The following is a 23032-nucleotide window of genomic DNA, read 5'->3' on the forward strand; positions in this document are numbered from 1 at the left end:
TTTTTTATTAAAAAAAAATTCCTGTTGGGGAAACTGACAGATTTCCTGAACTTCGTCAAACTAAAGCTCTTAATCAACATATTTCTTAGGGTTTTCCTACTAACTTACTGTTCTTTCTTCCTGTAAGGACAAAACCAGGAAATTATTCAGAAAAAGGCTGAGCTGATTTCCTAATTCCCTATTGTGATTAGTGAGAAAAACTTTGGAAATTGGGAATTTTGGGGCTGGGTTGAGAATTTTGGAAAAATGGAGAAAACCTTCAATTTAAGGTAGTAAGATTTGAAAATTGTACTGCTAAAAATGTTCATACAAAGAACTTAGATTCTGAAGTCTGAAGTAGCTGTCTCGGTGATTAAAAATATATATAATTTAAGAAAGGCAGTAGATTAAGAAAGGTATTAGGTTGTCAAATGCTATATTTTAAAGGCGGATAATTACTCTGGTGGCATTCTTACAAATTTTAGGATTCTTTGTTTTGACAAAGGTAGGAATTTCTGTAGTAGTAATCTTTAGCTTGTACAACAACTCCACTTTTCTTTCTATATCTCTGGTATCTTTAGAAGTTGGTGAAGCACATCAGCTTTTTCTCCCCTTTGTAATGCTTACAGTACTTGAAGGGAATCTGGATATGTCACCCCAAAATATGCCACTTCGACACGAAATTATTTTGAGTTGAGGGCAATTGAGAATCCACAGAGGAGTATCGACTTTCTGGAGTTTCACTTATCTAACCAGAAGCAGCAATTTCCGGGAAATAGGGTTGCCATAAATTTCCTCTTTGGGGAAAGTCTACTTACTCATAAATGCCCTCCCTGGAGAGTTTTATGGCTCTCCAGAAGACAGAAAGACCCCGCCCCCCAAACTTGTACAGACAAACATTATCACAAACTTCCTCATCTCTGCATTTGTTCTCCTGAAAACCTATCTGTCTTTCCGAAAGAATCCTGTGTGTTCTTCCCACAGAGCCTTCCCCTCCCACTTCCTCTCCCTTACTAAGTATATAAATTCCAAATTCTAACCCCCACCTTGGAGTTACTCATCACGGAGTGTTCCCTCGGCTCTGAGTGCTACACGCGCAAATCTACTCTGTTTTCTTCTCTTACTACTGTCTTTAGTCAGTGCAATTCATGGAGCGGTACACTGCAAGTGAGAGGGTCCAGGAAAAGTTTTTTCCTCCTCTACTGACCTGAAGGAATTAACAGGAAATCTCGGAGCAAGTACTGATCAAAGAGGTTGATGGGGTGTGGGAGTAGGGGAGAGGAGGTTAGCCCTTGATCTTTATAGAAATGGTCTCAGTCCTAGATCTGCAATGTCCAAGGTAAGTCAGCTCTCTTTTAATGTTTTTTTGGTTTTGTTTTGTTTTTTGAGATTTACGTCCCTGCCGAGCACTGTACTGAGAGCTTTACTAGTATTAGCTCATTTCACCCTCAAAACAACTCCCATCAGGTCAGTAAATCAGAGAAAGTACATAACGTTTCCTGTTCTTTCTTTTGCCGCGGTTTGTTGGAGTTTCAGTTTTTCTCACTCTTTCTGGGCTATATCGTTGTTTCCAGGCTACTTTGTAGCAAGTTGAGTCCTGAGCATCAACTTCTACTGGAATCCAAAGATCTAGAAGGAGCTTCGGTCTGTCAATAGGCTTTCCATGGTATAATATTTTGATAGTCTAGGATATTGGCTCTGTCTTGTCTTTTCTACCTTGATATCAGTGATTTGTGAGGAATCCTGTAGTATGCATTCAAATGACTTCAGGATGCTTTAGTTCCACTTTTTGATTTGAGCCAAGGAAGCACTAGTAGGTTTTGAGTGTTGCCTGTGTGTTTGAGAAGCCTGAAGTCATTAAGATAAAACCTAACCGGGGGCTCCTGGGTGGCTCAGTTGGGTAAGTGTCCGACTAGCGCTTTGTAGAGTAGGGCTCTGTGCCGGCAGCTCGGAGCCAGGAGCCTGCTTCGGATTCTCTGTGTGTGTGTGTCTTTCTCTTTCTCTGCCCTTTTCCCGCTCAGGCTCTCTTGCTCTCAAAAATAAATAAAAACATTTTTTAAAAGATGTTAAAAAAAAAAAAAAGGATAAAACCTAACATCAAATTGGAAGCCAAGTAACTTGTGCAGGAGGCACATAGGGAAAATACTGGGTGGTTTGGCTAGACCGTAATTATAACTAGGGCAGGGTGCAAAGACTAGATCCAATTCTCAAAAATTGGAATCGTAATGCATTTTTTTTTGATGTGCTAGTTTAATTTTCAGTAGCAAATGTGTATGTAGAGGGTCTTATTAAAATTGAAACTTATTTGAAAACAAAACAAAACAAAACATCTCCTGGGGCCACATACTGTAAAAAACAGAGCAGAGGGGGCGCCTGGGTGGCTCACTTGGTTGAGCATCTGACTCTTGATTTGTGCTCAGGTCATGATCTCACGGGGTTCATGGGATTGAGCCCCGAGTGGGGCTCTGTGCTGATGGCTCAGAGCCTGCTTGGGATTCTTTCTCTCCTCTCTCTCTGCGTCTCATGGTCTTTCTCTCTCTCTCAAAATAAGTAAGTTAACATTAAAAAAAAATGGAGTAGTTACCTTCTCTGAGCTACAGGGCGCTTAATCTAATGCCTCAGTAAAGCTTTGTGTGAATTCGTTCATTAGTGACTACTGAGTCTGATTCTCCAGAGTTTTAATTTTAATAACTGGCCAACATTGCATCAGTGTCCTCTTCCTTTCCTGTTATGCGTTTCTATTTTCCTGGATTTATGCTAATGATACCTCCTTTTCTCTTTAAATTTTTTTTTCAATGTTTATTTATTTTGGAGAGAGAGAGGCAGAGTGTGAGCAGGGGAGGGGCAGAGAGAGAGGGAGACACAGAATCCGAAGCAGGCGCCAGGCACTGAGCCGTCAGCACAAAGCCTGACGCGGGGCTTGAACTCACAAACCGTGAGATCATGACCTGAGCCAAAGTCAGATGCTCAACCGACTGAGCCACCCAGGCACCCCTCCTTTTGTCCTTAAAGCTATCTAGTCAAATACAATTGACTCTTGAACAACGCAGGGTTGAACTTTGCGGGTCCACTTATAGGTATGTATTTTTTTTTTTTTAATTTTTTTTTCAACGTTTTTTTTTTTATTTATTTTTGGGACAGAGAGAGACAGAGCATGAACAGGGGAGGGGCAGACAGAGAGGGAGACACAGAATCGGAAGCAGGCTCCAGGCTCTGAGCCATCAGCCCAGAGCCCAACGCGGGGCTCGAACTCACGGACCGCGAGATCGTGACCTGGCTGAAGTCGGACGCTTAACCGACTGCGCCACCCAGGCGCCCCAAGGTATGTATTTTTTTATCATACAGTACTGTAAATGTATTTTCTTTTCCTGATGTTTTGGTTAATGACATTTTCTCCCTGTAGCTTATTTTATTGTAAGAATACAACCTGCAATATATATATAACATACAAAATAAGTGTAAATCAACTATTATTGGTCAGGCTTCTGGTCAACAGTAGGCTATTAGTAGTTAGGTTTTGGGGGAGTCAGAAGTACTGTGCGTATTTTGGACTGTGGCAGGTGGGGGAGATCGACGCCCCTAACTCCTGAGTTGTTCAAGGGTCAACTGTATAGCTAGCCGTATTCATACAGCTAGAGAAAGATGTATCTGCCAGGTGGGCCACACATAGGAATGAGACAACTCAAGTTTTTTATTTATTTATTATTATTATTTTTTTTAATAAGAGAGAGCATGAGCAAGGGAGGGGCAGAGAGAGACGGATAGAGTCCTAAACAAGGTCTGCACTGTCAACACAGAGCCTGACCCAGGGCTTGAACCCATGAACCCTGAGATCGTGACCTGAGCTGAAGTTGGACGCTCAACCGACTGAGCCACCCAGGCGCCCCTCATTTAACTGTTTAATCAATTTTATTTCAGTGTGAGTGATGAAAAACCAGTCTCTCACCTCCCTTGCCTGGCTGTTCCCTCTTAATTAAGGTTTCTAATTTCTGTGGGTTTTCTTAGCTTTAACACATCTCCAGGTAGCGTTAAAATAGTTAAATTCTATGCTGTAGGTTATTTTCTGAGAACAACCTGTGCTCTTTCAAGAACTAATGTGCTAAGTGACCCTGGGTAGCTCTTTCCACCAGCCTGGGCCCCAGAAATCCATAAAATGAGAGACACGCGCTGGACCCGCTTGCCCCCCGAACATTCTGAGAAGCGCAAGTTTGGCAAGGCTAAATGAGAGAGGAATCCCATGGGCACATGTGTTTAGGCAATTCTGAGCTACATCAGGTGTAATTTTTACATTTTATTTTCCCTCTAATATTACCGGTTATTCGGTAGCATTTAGTGAACGCCTCCTAAGCCAGGCATCATGCGAGGCGGAGCCCCCCGCCCCAGGAGACCCCGCCCAGTGAAGTTCATGGGTGTCACAAAAACACGCCATGGGGGATTCCAGGGGAGCTATGAGGGGGAGTCAGGGGGCAGCGGAGGGGCAGCCGTCAGGAGCTTGGAGCCCTGACAGTGGTAGGTTAGGGGAAAAAGTGGCAGAGAAAAACGCAAATAACATTTTATTTGCGGAGAGGGCACGGACTGCTGGAGAAATCGGAGAAAGGCCTGACTCCAGATGATTATGGAACTTTAAAAGCCTTTGGGGGGATTTGGGGCTGTGTCCTAGGGCAGAGACAAAAAGCTATCGAAAATTTTAACTGGGGGAGTGACATTTGTGTGCATTGCAGAGACCCTTCTGGCTGCTTTGTGGGGAAAAGACAGAACCGATGGGAGGCCTGTAATATTTTAGAGGTGGGGTACCGGTGACGCTGGGTGGTGGGTGTGAAAATGGGGCAAAAGCGGCCAGCTCTGAGAACAGCTCTGGGGAGGAATTGCAAGAAGTAAGGGAAAGAGCGTAGTTAGAAACAGCGCCCCGGTTTCTGGTGGGATTGGGGGGGGATCCGGGCACCCGTTCCAGGAGGGCGCCGCAAGTGATACTGATACGGAGAAGGTTTCTGAGGTGTGGAGGCCGATGCACTTGGTTTGGGAGCCGATATCGCCAGCCCATTTCTTCTTGGTAGAGCAGCCCTCTGGGCCAGGGTTCCACGGAACACGCTTTGGTAAACACTGTACGAGTTGCTCTCAGAGGTCTGTTCCAGCTCAGGTAGTATCTTTTCCCACGATGCTAACAATGACCAGAAAGTAAACCGCACCGCCTGGGGTGTTACACTTTGAAATTCAAGTGTAAGGGACTTACAAGGTGCACAACTGAATTCTTATAGGGAGCAGGCCTGTGTCACCGTCTGATTATCAGGTCTGTAAATCAAACACCGGGTGGCCCCAGGGAGGCTGGAGGGGCTCAGTAGATCCCTCCCCCAAACTCAGTGGCAGAGAGTGGCTTAGATGTCACCTCGGCCATCCCTGTACAAGGAGTGCAGCAAGAGTCTGGGGCACTTGGTTTCTTTCCTTGAAGAGAGGCTTAGTAACCAGCACACGAACCGGAGGAGGGCCTTCATCTAGGGATGGCCTTGCCCGCCAGGCGGCCGCCGTACAATCTCAGGAAGAGAGGGAAGTGTCCTCATCCACCTGCCCAACAGCCTCCAGCGGCTCTTGAGTCCCTGGGTTAACGATGGAACCACACGGGGTCAGTATTTCTAGGGTTAACAAGTGCTTGAACTTCAGCCTCTGCTTCCTGCCTCGGAACGGACTGTAGATGCCGATGCCTCCAAGAGAGGCAGCTGGTGGCAGTTCAGTGTCTGAATGAATGAATGAATGAATGATTGACTTCCTGGACTGAAGCGTGCCTCCCTACCTCTTTCCACGGTTGACTCTCCAATCTGCTGGCCCCAGTTGCAACGTCTCACTCTCAGAGAAGCTATTCCTGTCCCCGGAGCGGGTCAGGCTCTCTCCTTATATACATCGCACCACCTTCTACCCCCTCCTAACACTGAGCACCGTTCCCATCAGCGCTGGGAGGCCCCAGGCCCGTGAGGAGGTTGAATAAGGTAGCCTAAGAGCGTGGCTGCTGACATCGGACCTCTGGGTCCAAGTCTCTTGCTCCGTTTACTGCTTACTAGCTGTGTGACCTTGGGCAAGTTACCAAGCTTCTCTGTGCCTCAGATCCTTTACCCGCTGAACGAGGATCAGAGGATGCTCATCAGAGTCCTGCTGTGAAGAACAGAGGAGAATATCCATGTAGAGTATGGGGCGCGCTGCTCCAAGAACCCGCGTTGGACGAATGAATGCTGAGTGCGTCTGGCTGTTCCCGCTGAAGGTGGAGGTTCTGGGAGGTCTGAACGTCCGAGGAGAGAGGTGGAAAAGCCAGCATGGGGTGGGGGAGGGCAACAGGAGGGAGACTGGGACTTCTACTACACGTTTCATTTTAGAGTAGGGCCTGACTTGCTCTTACTGTATAAAAACATGCTTCTGAGCACTTGTCCAGGTTAGAATGAGTCCGGCCGGTGTTTGGATATAAATGTCGCAGAGCCTGTCTTTTCTGCCGGCTTCTGTCATGGCAACACGGGTGGGGGTCAACTCTGTTGGTGACATTTGGCTCCTGGTGGCTACTGAGTCTGATAACCTAGTGACAGTGTAGGACTGGAAAGGGTGGGGCTGGCCTCCGATGTCCACGTGATTCCTGTGGAAGTTCGTCCTTCGCAAGGGGAGCAATCATGGGTCCTAGCACTGGAAAAGTCTTCTTGAATTCCTTTTTTTTTTTTTTTTTAATTTTAAATGTTTATGGGGGCGCCTGGGTGGCTCAGTCGGTTGAGCCTCCAACTTCGGCTCACGTCACGATATCACGGTTCGTGAGTTCGAGCCCCATGTGGGGCTCTGTGCTGACAGTTCAGAGCCTGGAGCCTGCTTCGGATTCTGTGTCTCTGTCTCTCTCTGCCCGTCCCTCACTCGCTCGCTCTCTCTCTGTCTCTCAAATGTAAATTTAAAAAAACATGAAAAAATAAAATAAAATGCTTATGGATTTGGTCTCATTCTACACGAAAAATATTTTTATGGTTTGGGGCTGTGGAAGCAGCAGGAAATTTCTGAACAAGCCTTTTAGTTTCTGGCCTAGTTAATATGTGGTTTTGAAGACTGTGGGGATTTGTCAGTTCTCTAGATCACTTCCAGCCCTGTAATTCTATGATCTAATAGAGTTTATAACAATATGTATTCCAGAAGTGACTTACTTTGAAGGGACTGCAGATGGTTCTGTAAGTATATACTTTTAGAAGAACATAATGCAATTTGCTTTCTAGCCCAGAGCCCTAAAAATAATTAGGTAGGAGTTCAGATGGGTGTTAAAAGGCAGTTGTTTCTGGTGAATCCAAATGGATTTAAAAAATCAATTTCCTTTATCCGCAGAGGAGGGCTTGCATTGTAGATTTCTTACGGTTTGTTGAGTGGTAAAGCACAGTGACCACGCTCACGTGAAAAAAGCAAGTGGGGAGAAAAATCAGTGCAACGCTGCGAGTTCGAATGAAGCCTAATGGAGCGAGAAGAAGGAATTTCAGAGTGCTGGAGAGAGCAGTGTAACCAAGGCCTCCAGTGTTTGCTTTGGGGCTTCTTCTTTGGTCAGATGTGCGACTTCTACCTATGGCTTCCGTCTGATGACGTCTGTAGCCCCTCGTGCCTTGGAATCGCCCCGACCCATCTAGTTTCCTCTCATGAGATCTGAGGGAGACTCTGTCACTGAAGTTCGGGGCAGAGTTCAGCTTCCTCTGTGTGTAGAAGGGTGGAGACCGTTCGGAGGAGGCAGGCAGGGCAATTGAGGGCATGGGAACAGTGGTGGCCACATGGTGGAGAGTCTTTGTGGAAGCACGAGGGAGCCTTTTGGGGTCTTCTCTTCCATAACCTTTTATAGTAAAAGGAGGATACCTTTAATGTGGAAAAATTAGAAAAAACAGAGAAGTATAAAGAGGAAGTTAGCATCTTGTTTTTTAGAGCCATTGTGATTGCTTCCCTTTTTTGTGGGGGGTGCTAGTGGAAATGGGGAGGGACATTATCCAAGTGATATTTTTAGGAACGAATATGACATGGCAATTTAGGGTGTACCAAGGGAAGAGCTAAGCCAGGGAGGCTATTTAGGAAGCTAATTCATGGGTCACTGGGCAAAATGGTGGTGGCAGCGGTGACTAAAAGGAGGAGGAGATTTGAGGCAATTGCAAATGGGAGATCGGAGTCCAGATGAATTTAGATGTGGACAGAGAGACTGAGATGGAGTAAAGGTAATGTGGAGAGTTCCACTGGATGGTGGGAGAATACGACATTCGTTCATTCATTCATTCAACTGAAATGGATTGAGTTCCTACCACCTTCATGAAACTTACAGCCTAATGGAGGGGGACAGACAAAAAAAAAAAATAAATAACTAGAAGACATAGCGTGTTAGATGGTAGTGAGTGTTGTGGGGAAATTTAAGCAAATTGAAAACAACCTGATAATACAAAGCCAAGGTCAGAGCTAGGAACCATGGGTCAAGCTTGGCATTTCCCAAGAAGCCATGGCTGTACCGTTGTATTCTCATCTTGTGACTTACCTCGATGAAGGATTGATCCTGCTGTAGGGCAATATATGGCCCTGTCACCTTTATTTAAAAATTTTTTTAAAAAAGATTTAATTTTTAAGTAATCTGTATATCCAGCATGGGGCTCAAACTTAGAACCCTGAGGTCAAGAGTTGCATGCTCTACCGACTGAGCCAGCCAGGCAAACCCCCCCCCCCACCTATTTAAAATTTTTTTTTTTAATGTTTATTTATTTTTGAGAGAGAGAGAGAGACAGAGCACAAGCAGGGGAGGGGCAGAGAGAGAGGGAGACACAGAATCCGAAGCAGGCTCCAAGCTCTGAGCCATCAGTACAGAGCCTGACGTTTGGCTCGAACCCATGAACTGTGAGATCATGACCTGAGCCAAAGTCGGATGCTCAACCGACTGAGCCACCCAGGCACCCCATCCCTACCTTTATTTTAAAGGGTGGATGAATGAGTAGCCAATTTAAATCTGCTCTCCGGCCAGTGTTGAAATTCAGAAGAGATTCTAATATTTAAAGGTTCTTATGCCTTTTTTTGTGGCATCAAGAAAGTCCTTGAGAATACAGTGGAAATTATGAATCTCGTTTCCCATAAAACTGGACTTATTCTCATTACGTGCGGTACCCAAGAATTCACACGTGGGGAGTCAGCCAGCCCGTGAGGAGGTGGCCAACCAAGAACCTGAAGGCGTGGCCACATTTTTCCTATGAGAACTAATTAGAACTTCAAATCTTTACTCCAGAAAATACTGGGCCCACTTCATCTCCTATAGCTGGACAAAGAAGCTTTGGGCCTGGAAGTTTTCAAGGGCACCGGGGGGCCAGGGTGTCTGGTCAGGAGATGGCAGGCACCATTTAGGGGAGAGGCCATGAAGGCCCTACTGTGGCTCTGGGAAGGTCAAAGCCAACATACATTCAGGAAGGGCGTGGGTGGATCAGCTGCACAGAGGGGAAAAAGGATACAAACAAGACTTGAGTAAGGGGTGCCTGGCTGGCTCAGCTGGTAGCACAGCCACCTCTCAATCTCAGGGTCGTGAGTTCAAGCCCCACGTCGGGCATGGAGCCTACTTAAAAAAAGAAAAGGACTCTGGGCTTGCAAGAGAGGCCCCATGACCTAAGGTAAACAAGGGAACAATTTTGATGGCAGGTTCCATTTGTTGCTTATAGAATCTTTGTCAAGCCCATACTCAGTTTGGAACCTTCTAACCCTAATCACTGAACTCGTAGACATGACAGAAATGATAAACCGCATTCACGGGCATTCTGAACTTTCCTTTCATGGCCAACATGGACTTTAACTGCTGTTAGCTTCCGAGGTGTAGCTCGTCTTTTTTCTGTACGACATCGGTCTTCATTTGTCGTAAGACCTGTATGATTATATTGTACATAGTTGTGTAACAACAGGGCCCTAACGTTAAATGCAAATTGCTTTAAAAAGGTACTTATAGGGCATCTGGGTGGCTCAGTCGTCCCACTTCAGCTCAGGTCATGATCTCATGGTTTGTGAGTTTGAGCCCTGCATGGGGCTCTGTGTTGACAGCTGGGAGCCTGGAGCCTGCTTGTGATTCTGTGTCCCCCTCTCTCTGCCCCTCCCCTCCCTGTGCTCCCTCTCTCTCTCAAAAATAAGTAAACATGAAAAAAAATTTTAAAGGGTACTTACAGTTTCTATCGAATACCCAACCTAAATCATAAAAGCTCAAAATTCTCAGAGCACAACGTGAAGAGCTTATACTGTGACGAAATTCAGATTGAATATACAGGCTGTGTCTAAGGGGGAAGGGACAACTCTACAGGCTTATGGAGGCTTAGGTTTAGAAAGAGAGTGACGTTTAGAATGGGGTGAGTTGAGGGGATCTTTTGGATCTTTCAGTTTTAATTTTTTTTAAGGAGGCTCTGCCCCCAACGGGCAGGCTCGAACTCTTGACCCGTTGACCCCGCGACCGAGAGTCACGTGCTCCACTGACTGAGCTAGCCAGGCGCGCCTCATTTAAGTCTTTTATTTTTTTATTTCATTTTTTAAGTGTTCATTTATTTTTGAGAGAGAGGGAGACAGACCATCCAAAGTGGGCTCCGTGCTGATATATGCGCGGGACTCAAACTCACGAACCGAGAGATCATGACCTGAGCCGAAGTCAGATGCTCAACCGACCGAGCCACCTGGGCGCCCCTCATTTGAATCTTTTAAATGGAGGGTGTAATTTACAAATTACTTGTGAAATCTAAAACAATCAAAGAAAAATGGAGGCAAAAACCTCAAGCTGGTGCAAATCGACACCTATACCTTCTAGAAAGCGGTAAAGGTCAACTCATCCTCAGAACACTGTAGATAGACTTTTTTGTGGTCTTCAGTAAAACTTGTGCTCATTTGGTTTGCCGGTGTGAGGAGTAAAATCAGTGTTGCTTTCAGAATTTCTTCCTGAAGACGTAACCTGCCCTTCGGCAGTGCCCAGGACACGCTGTGCCAGGTGGCTGGACCCCCTCATGGGCCGGGATCTGTTCCACATCCACGCAAGGAATTGGCACTCTTGATGCGTTCTGCTCTCAGAATGTGACCGAACTTGTCCCGGGTGTGAACCACCAAATGATGGTTAATCATTGCCCCACCCTTTCTGAGCTAGTTTTAGAAAAGAATTGAACGGAAACAAATTATAACCAGAGTTTTCTAGTTATTTTACACAAAAGGCTCCCCACAGTCCTGTGGCACCTGCCTCACAGCCTGTTTTATTTTTTTATTATTTAAAAATTGCTTTAATCGTTATTTATTTTTGAGAGAGAGAGTGTGTGAGCGGGGAGGGGCAGAGAGAGAGGAAGACAGAATCCGAAGCAGGCTCCAGGCTCTGAGCTGTCAGCACAGAGCTTGATGTGGGGCTCGAACTCATGAACCATGAGATCGTGACTTGAGCTGAAGTTGGAGCTTAACTGACTGAGCTACCGAGGCGCCCCCCAGCCTGTTTTATACAGTGACAAAAACTCTCGGGAAGATGAGGGGGTCTCGTCCAATGTCTACACGTGCCTGGGTCAGTCTCCTATGGCTGTTTTAACAAAGTGCCACCAGTTGGGGCGCTGAGAACAACAGAACTGGATTGTCAGACAGTTCTGGAGGCTGGAAGTCCAAAATCAAGGTGTCACCGGGGTCAACCTCTCTTTGAGACTCTGGGTAGAATCCTTCCTTGCTTCTTCCCGCTTCTGGTGTGGCTGGAAACCCTTGGTGTCCTTGGCTTGTAGATACATCTCTCCAACCCCTGCCTCCTCCAGTCTCTGCGTCTGCAGTCATGTGACATTCCCTTGTGTGTCCCATGGTGGTCTTCCTGCTTCTTGTAAGGACACCAGCCATATTGGATTAAGGGCCCACTCTACTCCAGTATGACCCCCATCATCGCTAATTACATCTGCAAAAATCCTATTTCCAAATAAGTTCCCATTCTGGGGTGCTGGGGGCTAGGACTTCAATATATCTTTTTCCACCCCATAATAACATAACAAAGCTAGAACTAGGGCTCCGTTCTCTCCTTCCCACCAAACCAACCTTATAATGACTCACTTCCCATCGCTCCTCCCTTTAAAAAATCATTACCTGTAGACCTGGGTAACTGACAGTATCGGGCGCACCAGGAAAGTTCTGGAGGGAGGATGTAGCACCTGCTGGGGGAACTAATCCTGGACAGAGGAGAATTTACGGGGGGGGGGGGGGGGTGACATCCTGGCAGGAAATTGTGGTACCAACTCCTGGCTACTGTTTTTTGTTTTTTTGTTTTTTTTTTCAACGTTTATTTATTTTTGGGACAGAGAGAGACAGAGCATGAACGGGGGAGGGGCAGAGAGAGAGAGAGACACAGAATCGGAAACAGGCTCCAGGCACCGAGCCATCAGCCCAGAGCCTGACGCGGGGCTCAAACTCACAGACGGCGAGATCGTGACCTGGTTGAAGTCGGACGCTTAACCGACTGAGCCACCCAGGCGCCCCTCCTGGCTACTGTTAAAACACTTCCGACTCTTCATCGTGAGATTTCGCCAGCCGAGAACGTTGTAGTAGCCGTGGCTGACGTCATTTGAAATTCTGTAGGCTTGACATCTCATCAGCTGAGCGAGTGTGTGTGTGTGGGCGTGGGCGTGTGTGTGTGTGTGTGTGTGTGTGTGTGTGTGTGTGTGTGTGTGAGGTCGGGGTTTTGATGTGACGATGATGTCAGTAGAGAGTCTCAGGATTTCTTTTTTTTTTTTCAACGTTTATTTATTTTTGGGACAGAGAGAGACAGAGCATGAACGGGGGAGGGGCAGAGAGAGAGGGAGACACAGAATCGGAAACAGGCTCCAGGCTCTGAGCCATCAGCCCAGAGCCCGACGCGGGGCTCGAACTCACGGACCGCGAGATCGTGACCTGGCTGAAGTCGGACGCTTAACCGTCTGCGCCACCCAGGCACCCCGAGAGTCTCAGGATTTCTACAGAACATCTCCTGCTAAGGGAAGCCTGATCTAAAGCCTGTAAATTTGAATATTATGGCAAATTATACGGAGGAGTTTAAGTGATTTTCTTCTTTTAGCGACTAGTGGAAGTCAGGATTATTATTCTTTTTTTAATGTTTATTTTTAAGAGAAAGAGAGAGACAGAGTGTGAGTGGGGGAGGGGCAGAGAGGGAGGGAGACACAGAATCTGAAGCGGGCTCCAGGCTCCGAGCTGTCAGCACAGAGCCCGACATGGGGCTCGAACCCACAAACTGTGAGATCATGGCCTGAGCTGAAGTCGGGCGCTTAACGGACTGAGCCACCCAGGCACCCCCAGGTGACCTTTTAAATAAAGCTTTGGGATAAGAGTGGGGACAGCATAAAAGCTACCATGGGAAAAATTAAGAAAGATTCGTTTATGTATTACAGAGTTAGTAATTAATTTCAAAATTTGTGTAAAAGATGTGTCATCCTTTTTAAAATTTTATTTTATTTTTAAATTTATTGTTATAGTTTAATGTTTATTTATTTTTGAAAGAGAGAGAGAGAGGGGCGCCTGGGTGGCTCAGTCGGTTCAGCATCTGACTTAGGCTCAGGTCATGATCTCACAGTCTGTGAGTTCAAGCCCTGCATCGGGCTCTGTGCTGACAGCTCGGAGGCTGGAGCCCGCTTCGGATTCTCTCTCTCTCGCTCTCTCTCTCTCTCTCAAATAAATAAAACATTTAAAAAATTTAAAAAGAGACAGAGAGAGAGAGAGACAGAGTGCAAGCAGGGGAAGGGGCAGAGGAGAGGGAGACACAGAATCCAAAGCAGGCTTCAGGTTCTGAGCTGGCAGCACAGAGCCCGACGTGGGGCTCGAACTCATGAACTATGAGATCGTGACCTGAGCCAAAATCAGTAGCTTAACCAACTGAGCCACCCAGGCGCCCCAAAAGGTGTATCATCTTAAATCCAACACTTGTGGTAGTTGTAAACATGTCTGTACACGTAAGGGTGTATTTACTATTAGACTGTGCATTGAAGGCATCTCTGATCACCGGATAGTGACCACCCTCCGTGAAAACTTGGGTCGCCTTGGAGCTGCCTCTCCGGTGAGAACGGTGGAGGTGTTCGTTGGGTCAGATTCACCAGGTCAGAAAGGAGAGAGCGGTGTTTTTAGAGATCAGACCATTCACCCCGAGGCTTGGATATTAGAGTCTGTAGTCTTAGGAAAGGAATCAACTATCCACTTAACCTCTTTACCGAATACATTCGTAAGACCAAAGTAAACTGTAGAAGTAAATTAAAGCAAGGCCTATAAAAAAATTCCTTTGGAGGCACAGCCAAATAAGTAGGGAGGTTTGCGTGTGAGGTAGAACTTCACCAAATCCTAAAGCCCCAGGAACTACAGTGAGACTGGATGTGAAACAGACACCCAATTCCTGGCAGGGTTTCTGGATAGATTTCCTCTCACACGGATGGTTGTGTTGGCATTTTCCAAGTCAGACTTAGGAAGTGGGTAAGCCCTTTATGGACAAAGAGGAATTTGAAAAATATGGCCAATATTAATATTATTCATATGTTAATTCAACAATGAAAATTTATTGAGTGTTTGCTCAATGCATGCATTTTCAGTACGTGCGATTTTTTAGACGCCTGCTTTTTAAATTATACTTCTCTTGCATTCCAAGACAGTGCTCTCTTTGTTTTGTTTTGTTTTGTTTCGGGAAAGCCTGTCTGATTTTATAAGGGTAGGATTCATTTAGCAGGAATTCAATTTAAGAAAACTTTAAAAAATTATAGTCAGTGTGAGGTAAGAGATGTCTACATCCACTGAGAAAGTGATATTAATAGGTACTTAATCAGCAAAAATGCTTACTTGATATCCAGTATGTGAGCTTAAATCACCAAAGAATAAAATGTTTCACAGTATGTTCTTTTTCTTTTTAAAGTTTATTTATTTATTTTGAGAGAGAGAAAAAGAAACAGAGAGAGAGAGAGAGAGAGAGAGAGAATCTCAAGCAGGCTCTGTGCTGTCAGCAAAGAGCCCAACGTGGGGCCCTAATCCCCCAAACCGTGAGATCATGACCTGAGCTGAAATCAAGAGTTGGGTGCCCCAGGTGCCCCCAGTATATTCTTTCTTAGAGGGAGAAATCGTGTCCTAAGAGACCTCTGCAAAGGCAGAAACCACACCCTTACTACCTTCGGCTTACCCACAGCCCCCAGCTCAGAACTTGGAATATATAAAATACGCTCACAGCATGTTCTTGAAAGGAATGTTTGATTTGGGTATCCAAACCTAAAAGTGCCATTTCTTGACCTACGACTGTCAGTTGTTTTTTTTTTTTTTTTTTTTTAAATGACATTTTCCCTGCTCTTGGTGATAATTAATGCTCAGTTCAGACTGCAGGGTCTGGATGAAGAAATCTGAACAATAGCTAGGCAAGACAAAGCCTGTTAAATCTTCTGCAGGCTTCTCCCTGTACTAATGTGGTTTAGAATTATATGTTAGGAGCATTGTATACCAGAAGAATATTGATTGCATTTCAGATAATGCAATTTACAGTTAATAAGATGGTTAGGCTGGTCCAGGGAAATATTTGTTTTGTTCAATAACGTTAGACAGAAAACATACATTTTAATAAATACTGCATGAGAACAATCCTTTTGGGTGAACTTTAAGGAAACAAACATACTTACCATATGGCTACACGTCGGCAGATTTTCACATTTCTGAAATCTGGAGAGGTATATTCTCAGTAATTCTTTGCTTTACAAATATATGATTTTTCAGTTGTTCTCGTTTTAGCATCAGAACCTTTGCCTGGCATTTCTTTTTTATGCAACCTTTAATATCTAAGGACAATTGTTACAGACCGGAATACATAGTATGATTCCATTTGTTTAAATATATATATTTAATATGTATATAAATATACATACACACATACACACATCTATAGGTACACACAGTTCTGGAAGATGATCTAACCTCGGTTCTCACGATGAGGAGCCGGGCAGAGTGAGATGAGACTTCTTTTTACCTTTCGAGTTACAGATTTTGATGATACTCAAATTTTACAACAAGCGTGTATTTCTTTTGTCATCAGAAAAAGACATATTAATATACAGAGCTGAAGTGGGTGACATCGACAATAAAAACAGTATTGCCAAGAGCTTGAAAGTAATCTAGTTGCTATAATCCATCAAGATTGCTTCCTTCCTGCGTGCGCTGTCTGAAAGGGCAAAAGGTTTGCCACCATTTGAAAATCCATTGTCAGAGGGAGAGAAGGAGGACATTTGGATGTCTGTCTGGCCAGACTAGGAAAGGAGGGGGGGGCACGAGATGAGAAGCTGGTAAACCTTAAGGGGAGCTGTGTCACATGGGGGGAGGTGGCGAGGAGGGTTTGTGTCTTTGCCACATGGTTTTCAAAAATTTAATATTAAAAGGCTCTGTTTGGGGCCACCCCCTCCCCCCCAGTTATCGGTCAGGATAGGACAGGATTCTGGTGGGATAGTTCTTGTCTCCCCCCGGTGGCCTTCTCCCAAGGGTGTCTGTTACACTCTTCCCCCAAACAGGGCTTCTCCAACCATTGAGGGGGAAACCGCGGTTTTGTTTTGCTTTTTTTTTGTTTCCCCCATGCCTTTGCAGACTGATACTTGAATAAAATCATTAAAAATGAATTGCTGGAGAGATGAAATTAAAAAAACAAGGAAGACATACAAAATTCAAGGTCCAATGTTTTTAGTATTGGATTGAAAAGATAGAAAATCCTTGGGCAAATTGCTTTTAAAAAGGGGCTCTCAACTGGCAGGGGGGTGGGCATGATTCTGCGCCCAGGGGACAGGGGGCAATGTCTGGAGACATTTTTTGGCTGTTGGCAGCTGGGGAGGGGGTGTTACTGGTGTCTGGTGGGCTGAGGCCAGAGATACTGCTAAATGTCCCACAATGCACAGCACGGGCCCCACCCCCCACCCCACGAAGGAATAATCAGCCTCAAAATATCAGCAGTGTCAAGGTTGAAAAGCCTGGCCTTAGAAGTTTTGAGGTGGTTAGTTTTTGTATTTTTCTCTGGGCAGCTTGGTAACAGTTTGGACCCAGCTCCGCAGACTATGCTTTGGGAAGTCTGCCCTCCCTGATGTACTTGCTTTGAACGCTGACCCAGGAAGGTTGCTGGACACTTCCCAGCCTGAATTCTCTAATGCTTGAAATTTGTGAGACTTCTGCGTAAACAGGAGACTAGAATGAGCACAGGAACATGAAGTGTAGCCATGTGATCAAGTGAAACAAGAACAAATTATTCTCGTAGACCGCCAGGAGGGGCTAGCTGAAGGAGCCTGGGAAGGCTAGTTACTATCTCTGGGCCACCATTTTCCCGTCTGTGAAATGGGAACCCTGCCCTCTTCTTGAGGCGATTGCGAGGAAGAGGTGTGAATCAGAGGACCTGAAAACGCCTGATCCACAGGGGCACCCTACACACAGCCTTAGGTTACTTCTCTCCGCAACTCCTCTTGAAGGACTCCACCTGACCCAGGCCATCGCCAACCTCAGAGCATTGTCCGTTCTTAATCTTTCCCTTTTTTGTGGTGGGGTGGCGCGCAACATTCCTGACACCTCTTTAGACAAGACCGGGGCTCACCAGAAGCTTTCGGCCTCCAAACCAGAGAAGGAGAGCAGGGCGGGAGCAAAGCTTACCTTTCCCTGGAAGACGGAAGGGACTAGTGATGCAGAAAGTACCAGGCAGATGGGAGGAGCCCCCCCTTGGTTCGGCTGATATTTACGAGATGCCTTTGAAAGAAAGCAGTGGGAAAGGAAACTCGAGGGAAAGAGAAAAGTCTCTACGAAGCCTGCTGCCTGGTCACCAGCTGTGCCTTTTGTCCGACCCAGAGCTGTGTGAAGAGCAGAGCCAGGCTCCCGTTGGCTCACTGGCAAAAAGCACCGGGGAGGAAAAGACAATTAGGGGAGAAGCTTCTCGTGCAACTCGTGAGGCAGCCGCGGGGCAACCAGCTCAGGCTTTGGCAGGACCTGCTGGCGAGGTGTCACCCAGCAGATTCCAGCTCCACCTTCACAAGTGACGTCCAGCTGGCTCTCGTCTTCCTGTGGGAAGGGAGCAGCAGGCCCAGTGCCTGGGACCTGGCACCGCTGACCGTGCTGCGGGGAACCAGGACACGGACCCTCACTGTCCCCGATCTGGGAACGGGGAGGGGACGACGCGTGGCTGTGACAGTTGAACTGCCATCTCCCGTGGGTGGACGGGGGACTGTAGCTGGGATAGGAGATCCTGTCTGGGGCGGGGGGGGGGGGGGGACCTCTCCCTTTTGCGCAGAAGGACCCCTGGCAAGGGTATGGCCCAACGGAGGTGCACTAAGATCTCTGCTTCCAGAACTCTTTTTCGAGAGAAAACGTCCCTCTCCTTCATCACTGCCACGTCCGAGTCAGGCTCCGGACTCCGCGGAAGCTGGTGGGAAGGAGGACCTGTGGTCGGAAGGCGGTTCTCTGCTCCCGTCTGAGTCTGCGGCAGGTGCTTCGGGGAGACAGCTGCCCCAGAGGCTGCCGTCGTCGGGCGGCGGGTAAGGAGGGCGTCACCCAGCAGTCCAGAGGCTAGAAGTTACCCCGCCGGCCGAGACAGGGATGGATGGGGAAGGTATGAATGAACGACAAATTTGTTAACAGTTACCCATAGCTGCCTGGGAGGAAAAATCTGTTCTGTTTCAAATCCCCATTATTTCGGCTCCCTCTTCACGTCTGCATCACCCACAGCATCTTTGTTGCTGTCGGTGGAGGGACTGGAGAAACACGGCTCATTGATCACCTTCTGTACCCGAGGCACGGGCAGACCCTGGGTACACGAAGACAGTTAAGACATAATTTACCTCCCCACAGATGCTCACAGCCTAGACAGGGACATGAACTATAAACTAATAATGACTATGCATGGGTCAAGTGCTATAAAAGTGCATTTCACAAGGATTTGGGAACAGAGGGGAAGGAGCCCATGAGCGTCCAGGAACAAAGAAATGGTCCCTGCGTGCTCCTGACACGTTTGGAGCCCACGACTGGTATCGTGCTCTGACGAGGTAGCAAACACTTTCTCATTTTATGACTCTTTAATTCTGATTCATATTCTCGGATTTTGCTACGGTGGCAAATCATACGGTCTGAAACTGTATCTTAAGCCCACTTACCCAGATTTTCTCCTGGTACATTATTGAAGCATCTTTTTACCCAGCACATGCTTGGTGTCACTATCAACTTACATGCTGTATCACGTGCCTTTCGTTTCCAAAAGCAATTCGTTCATACAAATGTTCCTGCAGGTTATTAAGTGTTGTACCCTGGTACTGGGCATAACTGGAGGCTGAATCTAATACACATCTGAAACCCACAATTCCAACACATACCCATACAACATTTGAGATCTCTTCCTATTTGCAAAGAAAGTGATGTATGAGTATATGCTATATACACATATGTATATATTATATATGTGTATGTGTATATATATCACTTATATGTGATGTATACTTTTATTTTGCATGTTAGTCTCAAATAATTATTTTTTTTTCTATTAAATCAGGCAATGAGTGCCTTTCCAAGCCTGAGTGAGTTCTTGGTAGGTGAGACCTGTGCTTTATCTATGCCACGATGAGATCTTCGAGGGGCTTTTAAAAACATGGAGACATTATTAGGACTAGCAAAAACAGCAACCTCAAAGTCATGCAAACTGAGAGTACAAAAAAAAATCATTTTTAGCTTTTGATGGTTTGATGAAACTTTCTATTCACTGGCTTCATAATTCATAAGCATCAAAGTCAAGGAAATTGTGGTGACATAATTTGGCAGTTACAACTTCTGAGTCTCAGAAATGCGTCAGCTGAGTCGAATGTAATATTTCTTTTTCATTGAAAGTGAGTAAAATATAGATTCATGGTTTTAGAATCAGAATCCACTTAATGACTGGAAAAAGCCTTTGAGAAAATTTGTCCCAAGCCCCTCATGTAACAGATGAATACTATCAGAATACAGCTGGTTTATGACTGGAAGTTCCTTTCACCTCACACGGGTTGACTTCCTGGGCTGTGAAATGAGACATTGGGCTGTGTGAACACTTGATCCCCTACTGCTGCCACGATATTGTAGGATTCTAATGTATGGTTGTTGAATAATGCAGTTAATGCCCAGAGAGGCTGGTTGATTTGCCTGAGATCACACAGCTCGTCAGGGACAGATACAACTCTTCTGACTCAGCCTTTGGTTATTTATATAGCACAGGCTTAGAATAAAGACCTTGACTCTTGTAAAAGTAGACATTAATGGGGAATACATCATAAGAAAGACAGAGCAAAACCCAATTTAAATCTATACTAAAAGCAAGTCAAACAATCTTCCACTCACATTTCAATTATCTGCATATCCACTTTTTAATCATAGGCTGACTTCCTTTAGATAGTCAGCTTATGTCCCTTGTGTACAAGGGTTGTGGGTTAAATTGTGTCCCCCCCCAAAAAAAAAACATGTTGTAGTTCTTTCTTTTTTTTAATTTTTAATGTTTATTTATTTTTGAGAGAGACAGAGCACGAGTGGGGGAGGGGCAGAGAGAGAGAGGGAGAGAATCCGAAGCAGGCTCCAGGCTCCGAGCTGTCAGCACAGAGCCCGACTCGGGGCTCGAATTCACAGACTGTGAGATCATGACCTGAGCCGAAGTTGGATACTTAACCGCCTGAGCCACCCAGGTGCCTCAATATGTTGCAGTTCTAACCCTCATTTGACCTTATCTGAAAATAAGATCTTTGTCATCAAGTTAAGATGAGGTTATTAAGGTGGGTCCAAATCCAGTCTAACCGGTGTCCTCACCAGAGGAGGGAAATTGGACAGAGACAACAGTGAAGAAGGCCATGTGACAATTGGAGGCAGAGATCGGAATCTTGTTGCCATTAAGCCAAGGAATACCTGGAACTACCAGAAGCTGGAAGAGGCAAGGAAGGACCCTCCCCTAGAGGTTTCAGGGGGAGCACGGCCCTGCTTACACCTTGATTTCAGACTTCTAGCATCGAGAACTGTGAGAGAATGAATTTCTATTGTTTTTAGCCACGCGGTATATAGTACTGTGGGAGGGCAGCCGTAGGAAATGAACGTACCTCTCAAAGTTCTGTAGGCTTCCTGGGCTCAGTTGGGCCCTTCTCTCTCAGGAATCTCAGATGGTGGCTGGGACTGGAGTCATCTGCAGACCCAATGGGGTTGGATGTCCAAGATGGTATGTCTCCCATGGCCACAGTTGATGCTGTGTTTGGCTGGGGGCTTAGGCGGTGCTGTGGGCCGGAGCACCTGCATGTGGCCTCTCCATGCAGCGCGGATTTCTCGCAGCAGGGCAGAAAATTCTCTTCCATTCCAAAGAGGCGGGATGTGAAAACTTTAGGGCCAGTGAGGCTTTGGTCAGAAACTGCAATGACATCTCTTTTGCTGCATCCTATTAGTCACACACATCAAGGGGATGGAACTCAACTCAAAGCCAAACTTTACTGATGGAAAGACAGTTCTTTGAGATGGTCTGAGCCACTGTCTCTGAGCTGTCTGCACAGAGCCCGACTTGGGGCTCGAACTCATGAACCATGACATCATGACCTGAGCTGAAGTCAAGCATCCGATGCTTAACCCAGGTGCCCCTCCTTGCTTTTGAATCACTTATTGCAACTGTTATACTATGTTCAGCGAGTCCCTAGCTGATGAGGAGAGAATCCCCCTACAGGCCTCACAATTCTTTATTCAGTGTGCCTTTGTTAAATACCTCCGGGGGTTCTGCACTGTGTTGGCCTCTGAGACAAGGAAATAAATAGGAATTTTAGTCGTTAAAAAAAAAAAAAAAAATGCCTGCCATCTAGGGAGACGGAACCAGGAAACCTCTTTTTCTCTTTCGTTCTCTTTTCTGAGCAATGGAAGGTGTAGGAGCTCCGGGCCCCAGAGCTGTCCTGGCCACATCTGTCTCTAAACACTCTTTCTCTTCCCGCAGGGTAGCTGGCCTGAGATGCTGTCTGGGCCGGAGGGGATCCCCCGGAGGTCTGGGGCAAACACGTTCTAGTTATGTGAGCTCCTTATGACTTGAGAGGTGTCAGGTGGGGCTAACGCCTGGAAGGATCGTCCTCTGGGCGGTAGATCCCTGCTATCCATTTGGGGGAGGAGTCCCAGGAACGGAAATCAGAGTGGGTGGAAGAAAGGGCCGCACCCCGTATGTAACGTACCCTGCGGAAGGCTGCTCTGGGTTCTTCACAGAAGGGGTTGTCCTCTCGTGGTGGGGATGGTGGCTTTCATACTGCCTGTGCCTTGAAAGACCCTTGGTGGCATCAGGGACCTCCAAAGGGAAGAGTGAGGTGGGGGTTGGGGGGGACCAGAGATCCCTCATCCTTTCTAAAAGAAAATTTCTGGTGTCTGGGTGGCTCAGTCGGTTAAGCATCTGACTTTGGCTCAGATCATGATCTCGCGGACCATGAGTTCGAGCCCCACGTTGGCCTCTGTGCTGACAGTTCACTGCCTGGAGCCTGCTTCAGATTCTGTGTCTCCCTCTCTCTCTGCCCCTTCGCTGCTCATGCTCTGTCTCTGTCTCTCTCCAAAATAAACACTAAAACTTTTTTAGAAAATAATAAAAGAAAATTTCCATGGACTTTATTTTTATTTATTTATTTTTTTAATTTTTTTTTTCAATGTTTATTTATTTTTGGGACAGAGAGAGACAGAGTATGAATGGGGGAGGGGCAGAGAGAGAGGGAGACAGAATCGGAAACAGGCTCCAGGCTCTGAGCCATCAGCCCAGAGCCCGACGCGGGGCTCGAACTCACGGACCGCGAGATCGTGACCTGGCTGAAGTCTGACGCTCAACCGACTGCGCCCCCCAGGCGCCCCCCATGGACTTTATTTTTAGAGCAGTTTTAGGGTCACAGGAAAATTGAGAGGAAGGTACAGAGACTCCCCACATCCCTCTGCCCCCCACACACGCGTAACCTCCCCGCGGTCAACACCTCCTCCAGAGTGGGATGTTTCTTACAAGTGATGACGCATCATCACCACTCAGAGTCCATAGCGGACTTTAGGGTTCGTTCTTGGTGTTGTACATCCTATGGGTTTGGACAAATGTACAATGACA

The 23032-nt window shown here is 46.3% G+C and overlaps 1 long non-coding RNA gene across 1 annotated transcript in view; it reads left to right on the forward strand.

The window, feature by feature from the left end:
• Positions 1-770: 770 nt before the first annotated feature.
• The window catches only part of LOC147582979 (uncharacterized), a 28532-nt gene continuing 6270 nt past the window's right edge, over positions 771-23032 (forward strand). Inside the window, exon 1 of the long non-coding RNA XR_015244207.1 lies at positions 771-1318. This is a non-coding gene — a long non-coding RNA (uncharacterized LOC147582979). The remainder of the gene's footprint in view (positions 1319-23032) is intronic.

This window comes from Puma concolor, chromosome A2, assembly GCF_028749965.1.
Source record: "Puma concolor isolate L17-30 chromosome A2, mPumCon1.1.hap2, whole genome shotgun sequence".
Taxonomy (NCBI): Eukaryota; Metazoa; Chordata; class Mammalia; order Carnivora; family Felidae; genus Puma; species Puma concolor.